The following is a 24,048-nucleotide window of genomic DNA, read 5'->3' as shown; positions in this document are numbered from 1 at the left end:
CCACCAAATTAATAAAGGGGATGGACATTCTAACTTATGAGGAGAGGCTAGCTAAATTAGATTTATTTACATTAGAAAAGAGGCGTCTAAGAGGGGATATGATAACTATATACAAATATATTCAGGGACAATACAAGGAGCTTTCAAAAGAACTATTCATCCCACGGGCAGTACAAAGGACTCAGGGCCATCCCTTAAGGTTGGAGGAAAGTAAATTTCACCAGCAACAAAGGAAAGGGTTCTTTACAGTAAGGGCAGTTAAAATGTGGAATTCATTACCCATGGAGACTGTGATGGCAGATACAATAGATTTGTTCAAAAAAAGGTTGGACATCTTTTTAGGTGGGAAAGGTATACAGGGATATACCAAATAAGTATACATGGGAAGGATGTTGATCCAGGGATTAATCCGATTACCAATTCTTGGAGTCAGGAAGGAATTAATTTTTCCCCTTAATGGGGTTTTTTGTTTGCCTTCCTCTGGATCAATAAGTATAGATATAGGATAAAGTATATGTTGTCTAAATTTAGCATAGGTTGAACTTGATGGACGGAAGTCTTTTTTCAACCTCATCTCCTATGTAACTATGTAACTATGTAAAAGTAATAGTACCGGCCAGTACTCTGATCGGGGATGCCTCTGCCTTGGTTTGCGGAGATGAAACATGCTCACGGGCCCGTCCGCGTCATAGATATTTATCCACTTGCTCTTGAGCGGCGGCCACATAGGCTTCTGCTCAGGCTTGGGCCTGCTGCATCTCCTGATGCCACTGTAGGAAACAGTGGGCATTCCCGTGGCTCGCCGACCATGCTGGGTCAACATCCTGGATCACCATGGCCGGGTAGTCATCGGGCGCTGGATCCATGGGGCCGGTTGTCATCTCAGGAGCGATTGAGGCACCGTCCGGTAACTCAATGATGGATGCACCCTCACCGATCATCCGCCTGGATGCAGGAATCGCTTGCGGTGTTTTCACGAGGAAGATTGACCACTAGATGCAGGGTGGAGAGCGTCCAGAAGGGCTCTTTCAGCTGGCAAAACTGGACAATGACCTCCCCAGGGAGAACGAGAAGGACTCGGGACCTCCCACACCGGCCGGCGTGAGACAGGTGAGTCCTCCTTGGGGTTTCGCGGCTCCGCCGGGCTTGTAAAATCTCTCTCTGAGAGGTGGTGAGCACCCAGGGACTGCGCTCCTGAGTCAGTGTTGGGGTTGTAGTATCCCCCACAAAAGACAATGCTGGAAGTGTCACGGCCAGAGTGGAAGAGATCGGACAGTATTGTGAGGTAGTCCCTCTCTGTGTCCGCAGAGGAAGTCTCCGCCACTCGTTGGAGCTTATGGATCAGTTGGACCTTGCAACAGGGGACTTGTCCCTGGTCAAAAATGTGCCTCTAATCCAGCAGTGTGGTGGTTAACTGCTGGTAGTAAATTAACCAACACCACCTGGCTGATTAAAAGTTTGTTAGAAAAGCCTGCCTTTGAGACAGGATGGGAGATTATTCCTGAGCTCACAAGTGAGCTGAGCTGACCCAGGAAACAGATGTCTTGAGCTGCACGCTGACAACAAGACAAAGGGGACAAGATTCTAAACCTGGATCCTGACATTGCCTTATCGCCCAAGGGTGTGGCCACCAGGAGAACAGAGAAGACTTTCCCTACAACTACAAGAGACAGATAAGACTTTCTTATAAGACTGTTATCTATGTCTATATATATGTAAAAGTCTGTATGATTAGGGCTGGTGGATCGCTGGGCAAACCACGCAGTTAAAGAGAGCTTGACTACAAGTGTATATATACTCCAAAGTGGAGCAGATTTTGTTTGCTGATTTTCACTTTTGCTGTGTTTAAAGCAACAGGCGCAATAAAGCCTTATTTTAATTTCACCTTAAAACAGTCTCCAATGCGTATCTCTGCACATGTCCTCGTACCGACCTCCACTGGGGATAAGACTGATATAGGCTGGTCACAGGCCAGCAGCCACGGTTGCAGATGGGCTACGTCGCACCGTAGGCAATAGGCATAGTCTCCTGTCTCGCCTCCCGGCCAACTGCAAATCAGGCATCCATAGTGCTGGAACTTCTCTCTCTTGCATCATTGGGATGCCTCGGGGCAGCGCACATCGCTGGAAAGGAAGCTTATCCATGGTGATAGAAGCGGGGACAGTTCAGAGATATGTCCTTCTGCACTGAGCAACATGTGCGTCTCGGCTTGACGGGCTTCACATCCGGTCACACCCCACACTGATCCGCTCTTTGACTCCTCCCTCTGGTGAAATCAGGAGTCCCAGTCGGAATAGAGGGGCGCAGCTATGGACTTTGGCACCAAACCCAGATATTTTGCAACCCTGAGCTTGCATTTTGCAACTCACCACACGGTCCCTCTGATGTTTGGCGGGAACCACACGGTCCCTCTGATGTTTGGCAGGATGCTCCCCAGGGACCTGAACTCTCCTCCTCAGTGCCTCTGACATGCTCCATCTTGGGGGTGCTATGTTTCAAGCAGCCACACCGGCTGGCATGCTCCACAGGCACTCTTTTCCTCTCCAACTGCAAATGGATAGTCCCAAATTGGGGGGATATCTTTCAAGCCATGTCCACATTTGAGCACCCTATCCCACTCACGGATCTAGCACATAGTATTTCAGCACATGCTGTAGTCCCATCGTGGTCGGTGCTATCTTTCAAGTCACAACCCCCTGGGGCATGTGCTGCAGTGTTTCCCTGGCTGATACCTTGATTTGTCAGTCACATCTCAGCCTCTGAACGTAGCACAGTAAAGGCACCCATCAGTAGTCCAAAGTGGGGTGCTATCTTTCAAGACATCCCCGATAGGCATACTCATCTGTGGCACCTGGCACGATGCAGTGTGGTTCATACACACCCTTGCCTTCTGATGTGGGAGGGACCCGGCAATGATACAGTAAGGTTCAGACACCGCTCAGATCTGCATAATGTCCCAGTCAAGGTAACTCGATGGCCTTGATACAGTGCTGTCACGCACTTCTCATGCGGCAGTGGGTGGGGTTGCATTGTGAGTGGATGCAATCCATGGGTACCTTGCTAGCAACCGACTGGGAATGCTCTGGCCTGGGTACGGTGAGTGCCCCCATTCACTTCTCCTTCAATGGGTTTCCCAGCCATACATTGCTGCCCTTATTGCTCCATCTCAGCAGCGCCACCAATTTAGCACCTGTTCCCCTCTGCCACAGAAGATCTGACCACTACATGGGTGTTGTCCTTGGTGCTGTCGTTCACCTGCTGGTTCAGGAGGTCTAAGAGGCTCCACGGTTAAAGTTTGGGAGCAGCAACAGGACAGGCTTTCTCCATCTCTTTATTGTGCATTGATACATCTCCAGCCCTGGAGTAGACCCCAGGGGCTGGATGCCCCAAGATCCCCTCCCAATCTCCTTGACCCTCTTGTAGGGAAAATTTATCACACTGTCCCATAATCAACACACTAAATTTGGTGGAGTGTCAGCTTTTATACCTGGGGGGAAGGGCTTGTAACCTCACCCAATGACAGGGCAGGTCCAGGTACTAACAGGCATCACACCATGTACATGTGACCCAGTCAGTATCCTCCCCAGTTATGACACTCCAACTGCCAGTTTAGGCCTGCCCCTGGATAAGGCAACATAGTAACCATCCAGGCTGAAACTGAAAGCTAGGCCCTGCGCAAGAGATTAATGCCAATGCAGCCTCTTGCTATCAGCCCTTACAGTATAGTGTTGAGGCCAGTAGAAGGCTGGCACTTGGCTATATCAGGAATGGACCCACCTTCACCCCCATCATCCTATCTCCCCACTCCCGCCATCCTGTCTCACCCCCCCTTTGTCCTGTCTCACCCCCCTTGGTCCTATCTCACCCCTTCCTCCTCTCTCCCCCACTCCCTTCGTCCTCCTTCTCCCCCTTTCCTCTTCTCTTCTCCCCTTGCTCCTCTCTCCCTGCACACCTCTAAATGGCGATTGCAGGGCTTTTATTTTATTTTCAGAACAGAGTATTTTAGCATGGGGTCTCCGGAGCTGAATCGCATTAATTTCAGCCCCGGGGACCCTGGATTCCCGAGTTACAGGCCCCGTTATGGGATGCCGGTATTCCAGCTATGTTTAAATTCTCCCATGTCACTGCCCACGTGATCCGGAGTTTTAAACAAAGCAAGGGGAAACCGGCACCACATACCGGGGCCTGTAACTCGGGAAGCAGGAGGTCCCCTGACCTGAAATTAATGCGATTCAGCGCTGGAGACCCTTGCTAAAAAACTGTTTTATCAAAATAAAATAACCAGCTCCATTACCTTAGCTGCTAATAACCACTATGGTAATGAAAGGGTTATTGTCTCCCTCTACCCACCGGGTAGGCCTAACAACCCACACTGGGGCAACTAGGCAACTATCCACTTCACCCATCCTCTACTCCCAATAAACATTACAAACTCTAATAACCCCCCACCCCCCAACACATACAGTACAGTAATGGTCAAAATCCCTATTATCCATACCTGTATAATAGCTAATTTGCCCATTAAAAAATGAAACATAACCAAAACATGATCCAACCAGCATATAGTAAATTTGTACTTACCCCTGCCAGGATGGCCTTCCTCATCTTCCTCGTCTTCCTCTTCTTCAGTGGGCAGTGACAGTAAAATAGAAAAAATCTAACTATTGGCCACTAACCCCTTAATTACCTTAGTGGTTATAAACCACTATGGTAATAAAGGGGTTAAACCCCCCTATTGCTACCCACCTGAGAGGCCTAACCACCCTTCCAGGTGAGACTACAGTACCTCCACCCGTCTACCAATTGATTGCCCAGTGGTAAACCATGCCCATAATATGAGCATGGTTTCCCACTATGGCAATGAATGGGCAATCTACAGTACAAATTAAAAAAACAAGTACAGAATAAAACACTTTCAATTTCAATAAAAAAATACCAATAAACCAATTAAGTGACACACCATGCCGATAATATGAACATAGTTTGCCACTATGACAATGAATGGGCAAGCTACCGTACAAATAAAAAAATAAGCACAGAATAAAACACATAACATTTAAATAAAATAAAAACCAATTGATTGACAAAGCAGCACACCATGCCCATAATATAATCATGGTTTGCCACAATGGCAGTCAATGGGCAACCTACAATATAATACACAATTATATAAAATACAGTCAATGTGTTTCTTACCTTTACAGTCTTCACCCTCCGAATCCAGCAACAACAGCAGAAACTCTTGATTCAAGACGCAATGCTCCTCAACAGCCAATGGTCCTCTGGTAAGTTCTGTATGTTTTGTGGGTGGGGGTTATATTGTAATGTTTATTGGCGGTAGAGGGGGGGAAAGGAGGTAGATGCCCCAGGGTGCGTGGATAGGTGTCACGCTTGTGCTCTCCTCACAAGCGCAGGGAAGAAAGGGAAGGACCGTCAGCGTGGTGGGGAGGCCGAAGGGGATACGAAGGGAGTAAGTAAATATATATGTTGTGGTTATTTTTGGGGTTCAATATGATCTTGTAGGTGTCCTGTATGTTTTACAATTCTTGTTCAGCTAGTCTTAGCTGATTGGAGAGTGGCAACCTCCTACCTAATTGAAGCTCAACCCCTCCCACATTTAAATGGTTAAAAACTCACTCCATAGCATCTCCCACTCTCAGGGGAACTTGCTTGCTTGCAGTATGATTGTGACAAATCTAATACAGAGTGTTTTTCCTGGTAATGTACAGGTTAATAAAAGCTTCAATCAGACTTAGAACCATGCAACTAATTTTGACAGATTTATTATAAATCATTCTTCCTGATAATGCACAGGTTATTAAGAATGTATATTAGTGTTAGAGACCCTTGAGATGTGGTCTGCCGTGTAGTGGCTCAGGGGCTTACAACAATTTGGTCAAAATGTTAAACTAAAAGACCATTTTATTTAATAGAAATTTATACATATATATTTAGGCACTGTACCGTTTATAAGTTTCACTGGATGTGCACTGAGCTCTGTCTGTGTTTTATGTTCAGTCTCTGGTTTTAAATACATATTGCCATGCTCAGTGGCACTCCTCTGTGACACTTATATGCTTATATATATGTTGTGGTTATTTTGGGGGTTCAATATGAGCTTGTAGGTGTCCTGTATGTTTTAGTATATAAACTAGAGCAGTTCATCAACAATCCCTTCTGGGGGAATTCCATGTAAACTTGTGCCAATTTATATTTACCTTGATAAGACACCTTGAAAAATTGGTGGCAGTTACCCATTGTTGATGCAGGGGGTGAGCTGTAGGTTCATCTCATTTTTGGAGTTGGTTGGTCCGTACTTGTAATGTATTGGAGCAGGCACCCAGGTGGGGTAGGTACTCAGGTAGAGGCAGATTTGGAGATCTGGTTTGAGAAGGTCTATTATTCAATCTCTTTCTCCTTCGAAAGTTGCCATGGTCTAGCCTACACATCCACGATGCGTGCAGTGCCAAGCAGCTGCCCCTCTTGCTGGCACTTATTAAAGCAATCGTTCATGCCTAAGTTGTGTCTAATAGAATTCTTCCACCCTTCTTGGTTTGATGTTTTCTTGTAATATTCGTACTGTCTAGAATATACTCATTGATCTTGATAGAGTTTCTCTCTTATACAGTATGTTTCTTTGACGGTGCCCATCTCAAATCAGGAGGCGGACCCTCAGGGCTGAGCTAGGGATGCAAATAAACCGACCACAACCCAGGGACAGAGTCCTGTAAGAGTATCCGTAGTCGGTATGAAAGTAGGGGTCAGGGCTGGCGGCAAAGGTGCAAAGTCGAGGCGACAATTGGAGGTCAGGGCAGGCAGAATGCAGCGAGGTCGGGTCACGGTCCAGGGTCAGCAACAGGAATTCAAAACAGGCAAGAGGGTAAGGGGTAACTGCAAAGACGGACAGGAGCTGCAAACACACAGAACTTTGCTTGGTGACTCCCTAAGGTAACTGCAGCCTTATAAAGCAGGCTGCCAGTACCCAAAATTGCCAGAGAAAGCAGAAAAGGCAGGAGGAGAGACAGAAAACATGGACCATAGTGAAAACCCGGCCCGGATCAAGCCGAAAACTTACATTTCCAATTTTGAATGGAGATATAGGCATAACTGCAAGCCGGTCTTGTGTAGCAGCGAGTAAGCGCATTGTTCCATGCAATGCACAGCACAAATGTTATGACACAGATTTGTAAATGCATAGTGTTTTTTTAATAGATTGTGAAACTGCAACAGTAGATGTGTACAGTACTGTACAAGGTCATTCGACAAATATAGAGATGTGTACATTTTATCTTCTCAACGCTTGCTTCAGAGATCATACTGTACCATTCAGAGTATCATAGGCAAAGATATTCAATGCGCTACCAGCTGAACATGCACTGAACTGCAACAACACAAATAAGTCTGACCACAAACAAGGCCCGTGCGTCTAGATCCACGGCGAGGCAAAGGATGAGGTGCCCACTTTTTGAGGCACAATTTACATAAATTATGCTTTATCTGTAGAGGTTGTGGCTTCCCCCTATGGCACTATTAAATTGATTCTGCCCTGGCAAATAATGTTTTTAATACCTCTGATTTTCCTTACCTTCAATAATCTGTGTACCTATCTCACACTGAAAGTGTCCTATATATTTTTTCTAATTTTTTATTACTAAGGTACTTAAACAACTTTTAGGTTTGATCTTACTTTTATTGCAACCCTTTTTTAATTTTAAAATGTTACTAATTTAATTGCCCCTTTTCAACTTTTGTTGCACTCCTTATAATTCTGATATGCTATGCCTCTGTCCCTTCTGACATTAAGAATTTAAATGACTGCCTCTTCTTTTCCATTTCCTCCCCTACCTGACCTGTTCATATAGCCACATTGGTTTACACTTGTTTCTGTCTGCTGATTGATTGGTTCTCTCAGGATCAATCAGCAAAATCCTTTTTCCCAGGATTTACTAAATGGCAAAAGTATAGCAAAAGGCATTACTGCATTAGTATTGCATTACTAAATGGCAAAAGTATTCCTCTATCTCACAGATATGTTGTGGTTTAAAACATAGCCCTCCAAACATTTCTTTGTACTTTTACCTCCACTGCTAATTTCTATCCACAAGATCTCTATGTCACAGGAGACTGGATCTTTTAACACCTTTATACCCGGGATCATATGATTGAGCAAAGCAAGGAGGTAAAATAAATTGTAATTTATTCCACAAAATGACATACATACAATGTTCCACAATTACACTCAAAATACACTTACTGGGACGGGGGCAAACAAAATAATTTGTTTCCAGAACTAAATCTTGAAAAACAAAGTCTTTAGGAGCAATTACCAAGGAGCAGGAATTACTCGCGAAACAGCTTGCACCTGTCCCCAGTCAGTGGTGCAAATTGCCACCGCTGTGAACTCCTACGGAGCTGCTTCCTTCGTTCTGCCACCAAGATAATGGCACTTGGAATCTGGAGATCATACTAAATCTCTAAAGCTTGATGAATCTTATGTAGCCCTTTTCCCCCATGTCTAGGGTGACCACGTGTGCTGCTATTACCTGAGTGGCAAACAGGAGGCCTGATCCTCCACCACTGGGAGCCTGGGCTGTGTGTAATGAATATACTAACAGCGCCTCCACTTGGGAAGGATCCTAACATAGTGGGATAGCCCCTCCCAAGACAATATATTCAGTAAGTGCACACAAGGGTATATGTAACAGTATTTACTGGACAGTAACTTATAACAGGAACAATACAACATAACATATAACAATACAAAACATATATAGATTGTAATGCTTGTGCTCCCACACGCAAGAATGGGAACCCAATAGTGAGGTGGGGAGGCCGCAGGAGACACGAGATAAGAAAACGTTGCCGCACAGCTGGGGCGCGGTGCACATTGTCACATGACCGCGCCGCGCATGAGAGCAGCTCGGCGCATCCGGAGGAGTGGAGCCAGGCTCTGTAGCACAGTTAGAATAGCTGCTAGTACACGTGAGCTCTTTTAGCAGAGCAGAGGTGTGCGTACTCTCAGGCACCAGTGCGGGGGTCTGCTGTGCCACAGGTGAGGTGGTAAGAGAGAGAGTCAAGAGTGCAAGGCTACAATTAGTGCAATGCTTCCAGGAGGACATCCAGCCTCATTAAAGGCAGAGTGCCAGTAACTGAAGAGAGAAGTAGTACTAAATTCAAAGTAAGGGTTAAATTAGTTAAGTTACATTTAGTTAAATGCTTTGGCCAAAGTATTATAAGCCTGCTACCACGTCAAGGGTTTACCCTATTCAGCAGGTCCTACACTATCCGCAAATGTAAACTATACCTCAGTAAAGGAAAGAGGAATGTCCCAGTCTTCCGGGAAGCAAGTAGAGGTCCCAGAGGAAATCCAGGCAGGAACAGCATTCGATGGCAGGAACAAGAAGCATAGAGTGCTGGAGTAATACTTTGCATGACCCAGGGCAGGTAGCAACTGCCTGTTATTTAAAGCACTGCGGCAGCTGTTGATAATGAGAGTCAGTGAGGCTTACTTCCTGTCAGGAGGAAGAGGGCAGGATTTTCCAGAAAGCAAGATTGTGTTGCTTGCTTCCATATGCTTGAAGTCACTTCTTGTTGAAGAGATAAGGTAGGAGGCGGGACAGAGTCGCAGCCTCTGCGGAAGCAGGGAAGGGTTCAGGAAACAGACAGACAGATAGTCTTGACTCGCAGCTGGAGAGTGGCACACACCGTCACGTGTACCCGCCGCGCGTGAGAGAGGTGCGCGACCGGGGGCGGGGCCAGGCTCCATGGCACAAGTAGAAGAATCGTGGATGCGTGCGTGCTCTGTAATGAGTGGGGATCTGAGATGCGGCAGTAAGGAGGGAACACACCGCAGGGGCATGTTCCCCGATTCCTTACATAGATATACCGACCCATTGAATATCCCCCCACAGAAATCGGGTGCAGGAGCACCAGTGTCAAGGCCACAATAGCCAATCCCACCCCAAGTGTGTGACAGCGCTGCCCTTGTGTATTGTTGGTGCACTTGTAGATATACCTGCACGGGTGCTCCAGCCACCCGGGTGCCGCTTGGTAGTAGCAAACAACCAATCGGTCTGTCCACCGAAGATCCGCCTACGCGTGGGGTGGTTTTACCGGTTTGAAGGTCCCACCTTATTATAGTCTCTGGTTTGATGGCCTGGTCTGGTCCCAAATGCAGGCAGCGCACACTGTTTGCATCCGTAGCACATATGCTGACTAACACTATATTGCTAAGGGAAGCGTCATTGTCTAAGGGCCATCCCTACAGCACACAAGCTATTAGTGATGGTGTTTAGCTGGGACCTATGGGGATGTTCTGTCCTAGTCCAGTAGAGCACTTCTCCCTGGACATTACCCATCCCCTTGCTATGCTGCTTACAACTGCCTAACTGCCTGACTGACTGACTTAACTGTCAGCGCAAGCTCCCTCACGCCAAACTGCTTCTCTCCCTTAACTACAATTGCAGCTACAAAATACTATGTGTATTTAATGTATTGATTGGTGTTTATATATTTAAAATGGGCACATTCACTATTATCCATTTGTGGATAATAGTAATTGTGGCCATTACTATACTGTATTTGTTAAGGGGGGGGGGTTCTTTATAAGTACAGTATGTATATATAAAGTATGTATATATAAAGTATGTATATATAAAAACCAACAACCCCTATAACCCCTAACATACACATTTATGCACATCAATGATACTATAGGCCGGCGGGGGCCCTCGGGTGTTACCCGCAGGCCTGCAGTACCAATTATGTGCCCCCCCCCAAATTAATGTCAAAACACTACAAAACACTAATGTCAAAATACTTTAAAGAACCCCCCCCCCCCCCTTAACACATACAGTATAGTATTGGCCACAATTACTATTATCCACAAAGGGATAATAGTGAATGTGCCCATTTTAAATACATGAATATATATATTTTATGTATTTATATTCATAATACATGAATATATATATATATAAATAAATAAATGAATATAAATAAATAAATGAATATAAATAAATAAATGAATATAAATAATTAAATGAATATAAATAATTAAATGAATATAAATATATATATATATATATATATATATATATATATATATATATATATATATATATTGTGACAAACAGCTTACTACGGGGCTCCGCCGTTTGTCCGGGACTGTCAGAACATGGTCTTTTAGGGTAGGTTAAATGATGAGGCGTCACGTAATGTTCCTTTAAACAGGCTACAGCACCGACAAAGTTTATTGCAGCAAATGCCGCCGGTTCACCGGGATTTACTCCGGCTGGTGCTGAGGAAAGTCAGCACATCAGCCGCATCCAGCCGCGTCCCCTCCGTCCCCCCCCCTCCAATCCGCGCGCAATTTACATACCTTCCCGACCCCCTAGCTGTGCCTGCTGTGCCCCTCTGCTTCCCCGCTCCCCCGCTTACCTCACTTCAAACCTTCAGGGGAGTCGGGGAAGCCGGGGAAGCCGGGCGCTCACGTGACTGTGACGTCACCGACGTCACGCGAACGAGCCGCTTGTCAACGCTACTCCACGCTGCCGCCACGCATCCTGCCGGGCGGTTTTTGCTGCAATAAACTTTGTCGGTGCTGTATGCCTGGTTTATTCAGTCCCAGGCACTGAGACTGCCACAGTGCATACAACAGAAACACATCAAAACAAAAAGCTGCTCACCTGAGCGATAACTTAACTTAGATTTTCCCTAACTCATGGTGGAAGTGGCTTTTCCACTTCCAACATCAAAACAAGGTACTTTTCAGTTTTAGACAAAAAGGAACAGAAACATTTAACCTGTTTGGGGAGAGGCTTTTCCCCTCTCTGCTTCCAGCAGCCTTCCCTCCAGGCTCTTGGGGAGAGGGAAGAGGAAACAGGAAATCAGTCTTACATACCTGATTTCTAATTAGCATGACAGGTGACAGAAATCAGGCAGCAGACAAACTCTGGTCTGGATCTCTCATCCCTCAGTTCCAGCGCTTGCAAAACTGTGGGATGGAGTGCATGTATTATAAGGCTGCACTCCCAGGCCAAACAGGATAGAAACTGTTCAGTATCCTGGGAGCCCTATATATGGAATTTATTACCATCCCCTGGTTTCTGTCACATATCCTCCCCCCCCCAGCTCAGACCTCGAGGGATGAGCGACCATGGATATTAGGGAGTGCATCCTTGACAACCCGTCAGCATTGCCATGTTTGTGCCCTGACCTGTGTTCCACAGAAAATTTAAAGGGTTGTAGGCTTAGGATCCACCTGGTCACTCTAGCATTCTTCTCTCTGTTTTGACACATACAGGTAAGGGGTGCATGATCTGTGACCAACCGGAATTTTCTCCCCAACAGGTAGTATTTGAGCGTCTCTACAGCACACTTTATTGCGAGACACTCTCTCGACTATGGAGTAATTTTTCTCCTGGGGATTTAGTTTCCTACTTAAATAAAGGATGGGGTGCTCTTCACCTTGAGACTCCTGGGAGAGTACCGCCCCCAGTCCTACCTCAGATGCGTCGGTTTGGACTACGAACTCTTTGGAGAAGTCAGGTGTGACCAACACTGGTTGGGCACAGAGAGCTTCTTTCAGGCTTCTAAAGGCCTGTTCGGTTTCGGGGGACCACTTTACCATTAGCGGTCCTCTTGCTTTTGTGAGATCGGTTAGTGGGGTTGCCTTAGTTGCAAAATTGGAAATAAACCTTCTATAGTACCCAATTAACCCCAAAAAGGTCCTTACTTGTTTTTTTGTAACTGGCCTTGGCCAATTTTGTATCGCCTCTACTTTGAGTGTTTGGGGTTTGAGTAAACCTCTGCCACTAGAATACCTCAAATACTTGGCCTCCTCCAGACCAATAGTGCATTTAGCGGGGTTAGCAGTTAGTCCTGCAGACCGAACTGCGTCGAGCACAGCTTGGACCTTTGAAAGGTGGGATTGCCAATCTTCACTATGGATTACCACATCATCCAGGTAGGCGGCAGCATACGGAGCATGTGGTTTTAAAATTTTATCCATCATTCTTTGGAATGTGGCAGGAGCTCCATGTAAGCCAAAAGGCAGCACCTTATACTGAAAGAGGCCATCTGGGGTTGAGAAGGCTGTCTTTTCTTTTGCCCTTTCTGTGAGGGGAACCTGCCAGTACCCTTTTGTTAGGTCTAGGGTTGTGAGATATCCGGTTTTGCCCAGTCTCTCTACAAGTTCATCTACCCTGGGCATAGGATAAGTATCAAATTTTGACACCGCGTTTAGTTTCTGGTAGTCATTACAAAACCTTGTTGTACCATCTGGCTTTGGGACTAAGACTATAGGGCTGTTCCACCCACTTTGGGATTCCTCAATTACACCTAGTTTTAGCATTTTTTTAACCTCTAAACTTATAGCCTCTCTTTTGGCCTCTGGGATTCGGTACGGTTTAAGGTTAACTCGGACCCCCGGTTCAGAGACTAGGTCATGTTCAATTACGCTAGTTCTACCTGGCTGTGTAGAGAAGACTTCTTTGTTTCTTCTCACTAAATTCTGTACCTCTCGTTTCTGATGAACAGACAGGGTTTCAGCTATGCTAACCTCTGGGTCAGTTTCTCGATTCTCTGACTGACCTGGGGGTACTAGGGTTAACAAGACCTCTCTATCTTTCCAGGGCTTAAGTGGGTTTATATGGTACATTTGCTCAGGTTTCCTCCTACCTGGCTGTCTCACTTTATAATTTACTTCTCCCACTCTTTCCAAGACCTCATATGGCCCATGCCACTTAGCAAGGAATTTACTCTCTACGGTGGGAACCAGAACTAGCACCCTATCGCCTGGATAAAAAATTCTGACCCTAGCACCCTTATTATACGTATTCCTCTGTGCTTCTCGAGCTTTTTCCATGTGTTCCCTCACTATAGGTAGGACTGCAGCTATGTGGTCCTGCATCTGGGCAACATGCTCTATTACACTTCTGTATGGGGTAACCTCGTGTTCCCAAGTTTCTTTGGCTATATCCAGTAAGCCCCTTGGGTGTAGACCATACAATAGTTCAAACGGGGAGAAGCTTGTGGATGATTGGGGAACCTCCCTAATGGCAAATAACAGGTATGGTAACAAATAATCCCAGTTTTTCCCATCCTTATCGACCGCCCGGCGTAACATGCTTTTTAAGGTTTTATTGAATCGTTCCACTAAACCATCTCTTTGTGGATGATAGACTGAGGTTCTGAGATGCTTGATTTTTAGGAGTTTACATAACTCTTTTGTTACTTGGGACATAAATGGTGTTCCCTGGTCAGTTAAGATCTCTTTAGGAATTCCGACCTGGGTAAACAGGACTATTAACTCTTTTGCTATATTTTTAGCAGAGGTGCTACGTAGGGGAATTGCCTCCGGATATCGGGTGGCATAATCTAATATTACCAATATATGCTGATGTCCCCTAGCAGACTTTATTAGGGGTCCTACTAGATCCATAGCAATCCGGTCAAATGGTACATCTATTATGGGAAGGGGTACCAATGGGCTACGATACGCTTTGAACGGGGCGGTGATCTGACATTCTGGACACGAGGAGCAATAATTTGTAATTTCTGCCAGAACCCCAGGCCAATAGAAGCTTCGGAGAACCTTTTCTTTTGTCTTTTCCACCCCTAGGTGTCCCCCCAATGGATTACTATGTGCGAGGTGTAATACTACATTACGGAATGTCCGTGGTACCAACAATTGTTTAGTTGTAACTGATTTCCTTTTATCAACCCGATATACTAGGTCATTCTCTACCTCGAAGTAGGGGTAGGCAAGTGACCTATCTGGTTGGCCAGGAGTACTATTCTGGTCCCGTATATTCTCCCTTGCTACTGCTAATGTGGGGTCTTCCCACTGGGCCTTCTTAAAACTCCCAGGACTGACCTCTAGGTCAGCGAGAGTCTTATCCTGTTCTGAGGTGGTAAGTGCCTGTTCAACATCTTGATTTGGGGTATTCCCTACCAAGGTAGCCATGGGGAAGGGAATTTTACAGCACTCCTCCTTTTTCCCCTTCTTATTTGGGCACTCGTCAACCTCTATTTCTGAAAAAGGGAAAGGATTTGTTTCTTCTGTTACTTCGTTATGGTCCGCTATCGAACTCTGGGCGCTATTCTGAGAGGAGGACCACATTTTGAGAAAATGGGGAAAGTCGGGGCCAGTTTGGGTACTATACCCACTTTGAAATCTAAAGAACCAAACTCTGTTTCAAAAAAAACATCAACAGTGGAACATTCGTGATTATCCCCATGTATACAACAAATTGCCACTCTTTGTGAACCGTTTACCTGTTTCTTCTTATTGGGCAACAGGTATTCGGACACTAGTGTGACCATGCTCCCAGAGTAAAGAAGTGCCCAAACCCTCTTACCATTAACCTTTACAAATGCCCACAGATGGTTATTCAAGGGGTCCTCTGGGTTAGGGCCCATACATTGGGACCACAGCGAATAAGGTTCAACGCTGTTGCATTGCATGGGTTCAGCATTTAGTGGGCAGACTTTCGCGGTGTGGCCCCTCTCATAATAATTTACACATTTAGGTACATAGTCTATGTCCCACTTAGAGCCTTTTTTCGGCTCCCCATGTTGGCTGTTGCACTTAGTGTGCGAGCCACTGTTGCTGGTGCTGTGTGAAGGCGGTCGTCACTCTTCAGCCCCCCTTAACCCTGGTACCCTTTTACCGTCTCTGGAAGAGTCCTGGAACCTTGGGTAGTGGGGATGCTCCACGACTATGGGTTGCGGGTGCTCTTCTGCTGCATTGTACCTTTCTACAAGGGCCACAAGCTCGTCTGCATTGTGGGGGTCACTCTGACTGACCCAACGGAGTAGGGCAGAGGGAAGTTTCCTCAAGAACTGGTCCATGACCAACCGTTCCACGATGTGGCTTGCTGAATTGATCTCGGGTTGTAGCCACTTCCGAGCGAGGTGGATGAGGTCATACATCTGGCTTCGGGTGGCTTTATCCATCGTGAAGGACCATGCATGGAACCTTTGGGCACGAACAGCAGTGGTTACGCCGAGGTGGGCGAGGATCTCGAACTTCAATTTTGCATAGACGTTAGCTTCGGCTGGCTCTAGATCAAAGTAAGCCTTCTGGGATTCGCCGCTTAGGAAGGGTGCGATTAGACTGGCCCACTCAGCTTCTGGCCATCCCTCTCTCTGTGCTGTGCATTCAAACGTGAGAAGATAGGTTTCCACATCATCCGAGGGCCCCATCTTCTGAAGGTAGTGGCTTGCCCTGATCATTTTCGGGACTGGGGCTGCCTCTGCCAGTGGAAGGTTACTGATAGTCCCCCTCAGGATCTAGATTTCCTGCTGTAAGCCCTGAGCGAACCGTTGTTGCTCCTCTCTCAGCAAGCGGTTTGTCTCTTGCTGGTTTGCATTCGCCTCTTGCAGGGCTGCATTCGTCTGTTGCTGGTTTGCATTCGTCTGTTGCTGGTTTGCATTAGTCTCTTGCTGGGCTATTAACAGCTGTAGCTGGGTTGCACTCGCCTTTTGCAGGGCTGCATTCTTCTGTTGCTGGTTTGCATTAGCCTCTTGCAGGGCTGCATTCGTCTGTTGCTGGTTTATAAACAGCTGTTGCTGGGTTTTATTCGCGTCTTTCTGGACAGCGACATTGCGTACCAGCGCACTCACCACATCTTCCATCTTTTTTGGAGAGGAAACCCCCCCCCCTTTTTTTTTTTTTTTTTAAAGTTCTTTAACCCCCAGACCTTTTAGTGTTCTGCCCGCATTCTCCACCATATGTGACAAACAGCTTACTCCGGGGCTCCGCCGTTTGTCCGGGACTGTCAGAACATGGTCTTTTAGGGTAGGTTAAATGATGAGGCGTCACGTACTGTTCCTTTAAACTGGTTTATTCAGTCCCAGGCACTGAGACTGCCACAGTGCATACAACAGAAACACATCAAAACAAAAAAGCTGCTCACCTGAGCGATAACTTAACTTAGATTTTCCCTAACTCAGGGTGGAAGTGGCTTTTCCACTTCCAACAACAAAACAAGGTACTTTTCAGTTTTAGACAAAAAGGAACAGAAACATTTAACCTGTTTGTGGAGAGGCTTTTCCCCTCTCTGCTTCCAGCAGCCTTCCTTCCAGGCTCTTGGGGAGAGGGAAGAGGAAACATTAAATCAGTCTTACATACCTGATTTCTAATTACCATGACAGGTGACAGAAATCAGGCAGCAGAAAAACTCTGGTCTGGATCTCTCATCCCTGAGTTCCAGCGCTTGCCAAACTGTGGGATGGAGTGCATGTAATATAAGGCTGCACTCCCAGGCCAAACAGGATAGAAACTGTTCAGTATCCTGGGAGCCTTATATATGGAATTTATTACCATCCCCTGGTTTCTGTCACAATATATATATATATATATATATATATATATATATATATATATATATATATATATATATATATATATATATATATATATATATATATATATATATTCATTTATTTATTTATATTCATTTATTTATTTATATTCATTTATTTATTTAGATATATTTATTTATTTCGTGTGTGGCTGCTGTGTGTGAGTATTTTTTATTGTGGGTAGCGGGTGTGGGTGAAGGGGGTATTAGCCCCAATGGTGGTTGTTTAGGGCTTGCGGATGGGTAGTGGGAGGCCTTAACCCCTTCATGACCGTAGCGGTATTAACTGCTACGGTCGTGAAGGGGTTAAGTGCACCCGCAACCCCCCCGCAAGCCCTAAACAAACAAAAAGGGCCAAATACCCCCTTCACCTACCCCCGCTACCCACAATATAGCTGGCACGGTGGGTTAACCCCTTCATTGCCTTAGCGGTTAGCCGCTAAGGTAATGAAGTGGGCTGTACATGCCTTTTTCCTGCCTCGGATGCATGCCGGGGGTCTCCGGTGCGGGTATCAGCTCCGGAGACCCCCGGCATCAATCACAGACAGGAAAAAGGCCTGATTTTTTCTAAGTGTCGCCCTTGCCGATGCTTCTCCTCCACCATCTTGCCAACTTTAGTTGAACATATTCTGCACCATCCAATCAGACTGCTTTAGTTTCTGCCCTTATGATTATAAAATCTTTAATAAAAAGGGAATAACACTTAATTTCCAAGGGCATAAAACAAGCTTCTGTATAGTTGATTCATCACGTTTTTATAAAGCTATATAAAAGTTTGCACCCTTACATAACACCTCAGCCAACCACAACGTGAGGATGTGTGAAGATGGCTCCTAGTAAGATAATAGAAGAAAATTAATAAGTATAGGATTTCAGGTAACACTGAGGATAGTTCATTGCAGGACCCCAAAGGATTTTGATTGAAGAGGGCCATACAGCCCATGTATTAGTTCTTCAAAAGACGATGATGAAGACAATCGTTGACATTATGTCATGTTTGAGAGCTAAAGAATGTATGGGTCCTTTATTGACCTTTTATTCCGTTTTATTTTTTTAAATTTTAAAATTTCCAATTTTAGATTATTATATAATTGGTGTCCAAAGAGTTATTGAAATTACAAGGGGGTGCCAATGCACTCTAGATAAAAACAGACCTCTTCAAGACAGAACCTTTTAATGCGCTTACTGTATATGAGCTGCAAAATGTTCAATACCTCGCAGGGCTCCTGCTCATGTTTACTGCCTGTACTTTTATTACTCAATGAAAGATTACAAATGCTATAAGATGATTATTAGTATCACCTGATGTTTACCATTAAACCTATTATTGTAGCTAAATGAATACATTTGAAAATCAGGCAGTGTTTGTAACTGCAGCAGTGTCACTATTAACACCAGTCCTTTTTTACCAACCATCTTTCATTTGGAGTTTGTATAATGGAGCAAGGTGCCAGAGAGTTTTAATATTGAAGAACCATCCGGATATGCAGATTTCAGACAACATGGAAGAAACAGATCTATTTGCCTTCAGGCATCATTAGATACACCACTAACAAAGTGCAACACAAACAGGAGTTACACATAATAAAGCTAAAAAATGCTTCCCTGCACTTTTTTTATTAACTTAATGAGCTAACAGATGGCTATTTAAAACCTATTGAATTTAATGAGCTCAGATTCAGAATGGTATTTTGTTCCACAAACTCACCACAAAAGAGAAGGAAAAGAAACATGTTAATCAAAGCAGTTGAACAAATAATATAGTATCACTTTACATTCAGACCAAACACATGAATGTCATTAATGCAGTATTATATAACTTGGTATCTCTTAGTATTTTCATATTAAGATCTCTCCATCCTTTTTAGTGTGCCCCATGTTTACTGTGTATAGTCCAATATTTTGACTAAAGCTGTTATTTCACTGCAGACAAATAGGAATGTTTTTGTTTCTGAGACACAGAAAACATACAAATTATATCATTCCTATTCAATATTTTTTGTGATGTAAACATGCTTTTGTTTCAATAAAACAGGATTTTTTGCAGATTAACATAATTTTTGTAATACATATGAATACACTCCATTTCCACAAATGTTGATTGCCAATATTGGCAGTATGTACATAAGGATACAATTTACTGTATTGTAGATACTTTTTGTCGGGGCGGGCATGGGCGGTTGCAGAGGCCCCGCACTCTTCCCCGAGGCATTTCATTTAAATGCCAGGGGATCGCGTGATGCCCCTGCAACTCTAAAACTTACCTGGACTCTTCCGGCATCACTCGTGTTCATGTCAACGCGGCATCAAATGACGCCCTGGGTCATATGATGTGTCGTCACATGCATCAAATGACGCTGCGGGTCACGTGACCCCATGGCGTCATTTGACACCGTGCGAGGTAAGGAGGGGGGACTCAAAACAGAGAGGAGCAGGGAGGGTGCAGCAAAAAAAGTTTGCGCGCCCTTGACTTATTGTAATCAAAAGTCTCAACATTAAACTGGATTTTGCCCTGGACAACAAACTATTCTGACTTCTCTTTGCCAGCCATGAAGACTGCTTGTTTGGTATGCCATTCCTTTCCTTTCTCCACTACTCTGTGGATATTCATGCAAGATTATTAACCGTGTTCTTCTTCAACTCCATGCAATTTTCCTGTACTCCCCAATATCTCATGCACAATCTCCAATACCCACAGTTGTATAGTCCAATAAATCTTCCATCATTACAAATTTGACCTTAACACTCCTATTAAAATGCATACACAAATCTGCTTGACGAAATCAAATCTGTCACCTTATCCTTGAAAGCCCTTTACTTTGCAAATTCCCCAACCTACCCACTCATTTGAGCCATCGACCAACTTAATAATTACAGATACTATGCATCAGGATAGTTTATAGTCCATACTCACTCTGCATCCAGGCCTTCTATTTCAGAGCATTTTATGAATTAAGATTTCTATTAGATTTGTCTAATCTGCTCCCAAAAGGACCTACTTTCAGAAGGTGTCCTCATCTACTACTGACGCCTACACTGTGGGAGCCATCGCTACTGGAGGCGCTGAAAACACCAAGATGAACCAGAGTCCTGTAAGAACCAGTCCTGTCCAGTCTCATAACATCAACCAGACCACTCAGACCTCCTGCGAACTAACAGGTGAAGCACCAAACAGCGAGGTAAAGCGCTCCTTTCCCATACACTGGCCTCTAAGTGAGGTTAGGGGGGGGGGGGAAACATGATATATATATATATATATATATATATCAAAAGAAATGCTCCTGGGCGTAGCCAAATGTATGCAACAAAAGCAACAAAAGCCCAATGCTACATCCAATTTGACACGATATATAGTAATCAGTATATAGTTGAATACTTCAATGATAGTATTCTCATAAACAAGGGTCATTTGGTTAAACCCTTGGGCCAAAGTGTTATAAGCCTGCAAGACAACGTAGAGGCATGACCAAACTTTGCAGATCCTAACATTACCCTGTTGAAACATTTCTTTTACCTGTGGGGAGGGAGAGTGACTACAGTAAATCCATCCATACAGCACAATTAAAGAACCTTCCTTGCTTTAAACCCTGGGAGGAGGGGCCACCAACCTCCAACCAACTGATACCAGTTGAAAATAAACAAATGCACAATCCCAGCAAGCTTTGTATATGACATGGTGGGTTTTGGGGTTAAAGCTTGCTGGGATAGTTATAGCCCAAACTGCTTATAACGCGGTGATAACGTGGCTCCCGTTTCCAAATATTTTATTTTTTTGGCAAACATCCAGGATTTGCCATGTCTGGACACACACACACACACACACACACACACACACACACACACACACACACACACACACACACACAAACACACACACACACACACACACACACACACACACACACACACACACACACACACACACACACATTTTTGTGAAAAATAACCAATGTGATAATAAGTGTTTTCACCTACATTTCATTTATACTGCGCTATAACCAGTTGGGTCGAAGTGGGTTAAAAAAACAGTGCATGCTCAGAGGTTCTAAATTAATTAGTGCTACTCTGTCCTGCTAGTATCATCATCACACTTCAAACGCTGCTTATTACAATTAATAGCAACGCAGCAGAGTAGAATTTTGGAGACCAGCAGCTCCTATATGACCACACATCACTGTAATTTTGGAATTGTAGTAGTCTGTGTTTAAGTTACACTACTTCTAAAACATTTCACTGGTGCAAAACATTGACACCAGATTGATTTATTTCAATGCTTTCCATTTTTCTGATGTTCCAGCAGGGAGATTGAGAACTCACCCCTCTATTTATGGCATATTCTATGATAATTGTTGTTTTTCTTTCCTGGAAATGGCTGCTAACGGTATTTTAATATATGAAATAATCATTAAAATGAGGGAGGACACGTTACATATCTGAGTATTGTGATATATGTTGCTCCACTGGACAAGACATTGTAATTGTAGGAGTTTTTTTGTAATGTACATTTCTTCAGACTTTGTTTTCTGTATCAGTTCATGTTTGCAAAACTCACTTGTATGACTTAATAAAGCGTTTTCATCTTAGAAATTAGACCCAAGAAAATGTTTAGTTACTGAGTAGAGTTGGTGACAGCCTTGGTCTGCCACTAATACCCTTTTAAAAGGTGCAGCTCCGGGGAAAAGGTTTATCAATGTCATTGTCACACACACACAAACAAACAAACACACAAACACACCGCTATGGTAGTGAAGGGGTTAACTACTTCCGCAACCTTCCCGTCAGTCCTAACCACCCACCCTGGGCAACTACCCCTTTCATACACTTCCTCTGCCCCCAATAAACATGCTATTCAAGTTTTACCCCTTCATTGCCTTAGCGGTTAGCAGCTAAGGTAATGAAGCTGTTTTAATAAAAATAAATTATAGTAGTGTGCGTGAGCAGGTGGTCTCAGGAGTAGAACAGTGTTGATTTCAGGTCCAGAGACCCCTGCTTCCCAAGGTGCAGGCCCCGTTATGGGATGCCGGTATCCCCATGCAATGTTTAAATGTCCCGTGTCACGTGACCGGGACATTTAAACACATAGGAGATACCGGCACTGCATAATGGGGCCTGTATCTCGGGAAGCAGGGGTCCCTGGACCTGAAATCAACACTATTCTATTCCTGAGACCACCTGCTCACGCACACTACTATTAAAATTTTTATTTAAACAGTGCGATCGCCTGTGAGAGTTGTTCAGGGAGAGGCGGCTCTCTCTGTGCAGCTCTCTAGGCTGATGAGCCAGATCACATTGGGAGAACTTTGAGAGAGGCTGAGATAAGCTTTTCTGCTTCGCCGAGCGGTATTGACATTTTCCTGCCGCACAGTTTAAGAGGGGTTCAGATTCTTTCTGAATACCGTGATAACTCAAATTTCAAACCATTTAGCGGGAACATGACGAACCTTGCGATGTACCAGCAAACTCAACGAAGCTACAAGAATGAGGCCTTAAGTAAGGCTTTTTTTCCTTCATGAAGCAATGTATTTAAAAATGCGAAGGGAGGTAGCTTCTCCTCGTCATTGTATTGTGAAGTCACAGAGAAGACACAAAGACAGAAATACGTAGAGGAGGAGCGATGTGGAGAATGGGGGTCGTGAATGGAGGAAAATACTGTGTTACTTGGCCGGGACAGTACTTCAAAAGTTAAAACCCTGACCTGAAATACTTCTAATCTACAACTAACCATGCTAAATTGTGCTGTGGTCACGCTGTGATGATTTTGAGCTGTCCTTCTTTGTTGTTATATGCAAGTGAGCATTAGAGGCTTTTCCGTTTTAATAATATGATTAATACAGTACACTAACCCTGTAGCCACTTGTTATTTTCTTTAAAAAATTAATGCGTTGTTTTATAATTTTAAAGTAATTAATGATTAAATGTGTAGGGAATGTGATTTCGGAACCTTGTTATGGTAATCAAGTTAATCTGTAAAGTTGTCCAGCAAAAAAAAGTAAAATAGAATGTTAATTCATCAGTTCTATGATATTAACCAACATGCTGCTTGCTTCTTTGGAAATTAATGGTCTGAAAAATATTGAAACTCTCAACTTGCCATATTAAACTTAATAGAAAAAAGGATCTGTAGTTATGGTTCTCGTCACTTTTTATTTATGAAACAGGTACACAAGTAAAAAGAATTATCAATTCAATATGCATTTAAATGTAAATTAAACTGTGTGCTATTGTACGGTATTAGTTATATGGTGGCCTCAGCTAAATTGTAAAAACTACACTTAGAGATTAAATTAAACTACTAGGCACTATTCAAATGTGTTTCAAGGACATCTAATAAATGGGGGAGTTATCAATGTTCCAAAAAAATATATTAATTATTTTTAGGAATGCATAGAGAAAACATTGCATGAACATTATAGTTAATGTGTATTCATTACATTGTTACATACAGTAGTAGACAAAGTTGATTATACTGTATATATATGTTCAGCCTATGTTAAAGTGATAAAATTGTCTCTTTTCCTGATTAGAATGTTGAAGGCTGCGACCCAATTGCAACATCCAACTTGATTCCTTCTATTCTTCATGGATGGGAGATATATTCAAAACATGCCATTTATTTATTGATATGGTGCATTATATGTCTCAATTTGTTCCATCGTCAAATATAACAAACATACTATTT

The sequence above is a fragment of the Ascaphus truei genome, chromosome 2 (assembly GCF_040206685.1).
Source record: "Ascaphus truei isolate aAscTru1 chromosome 2, aAscTru1.hap1, whole genome shotgun sequence".
Classification (NCBI taxonomy): domain Eukaryota; kingdom Metazoa; phylum Chordata; class Amphibia; order Anura; family Ascaphidae; genus Ascaphus; species Ascaphus truei.
Note: the sequence above shows the minus strand (reverse complement) of the source record.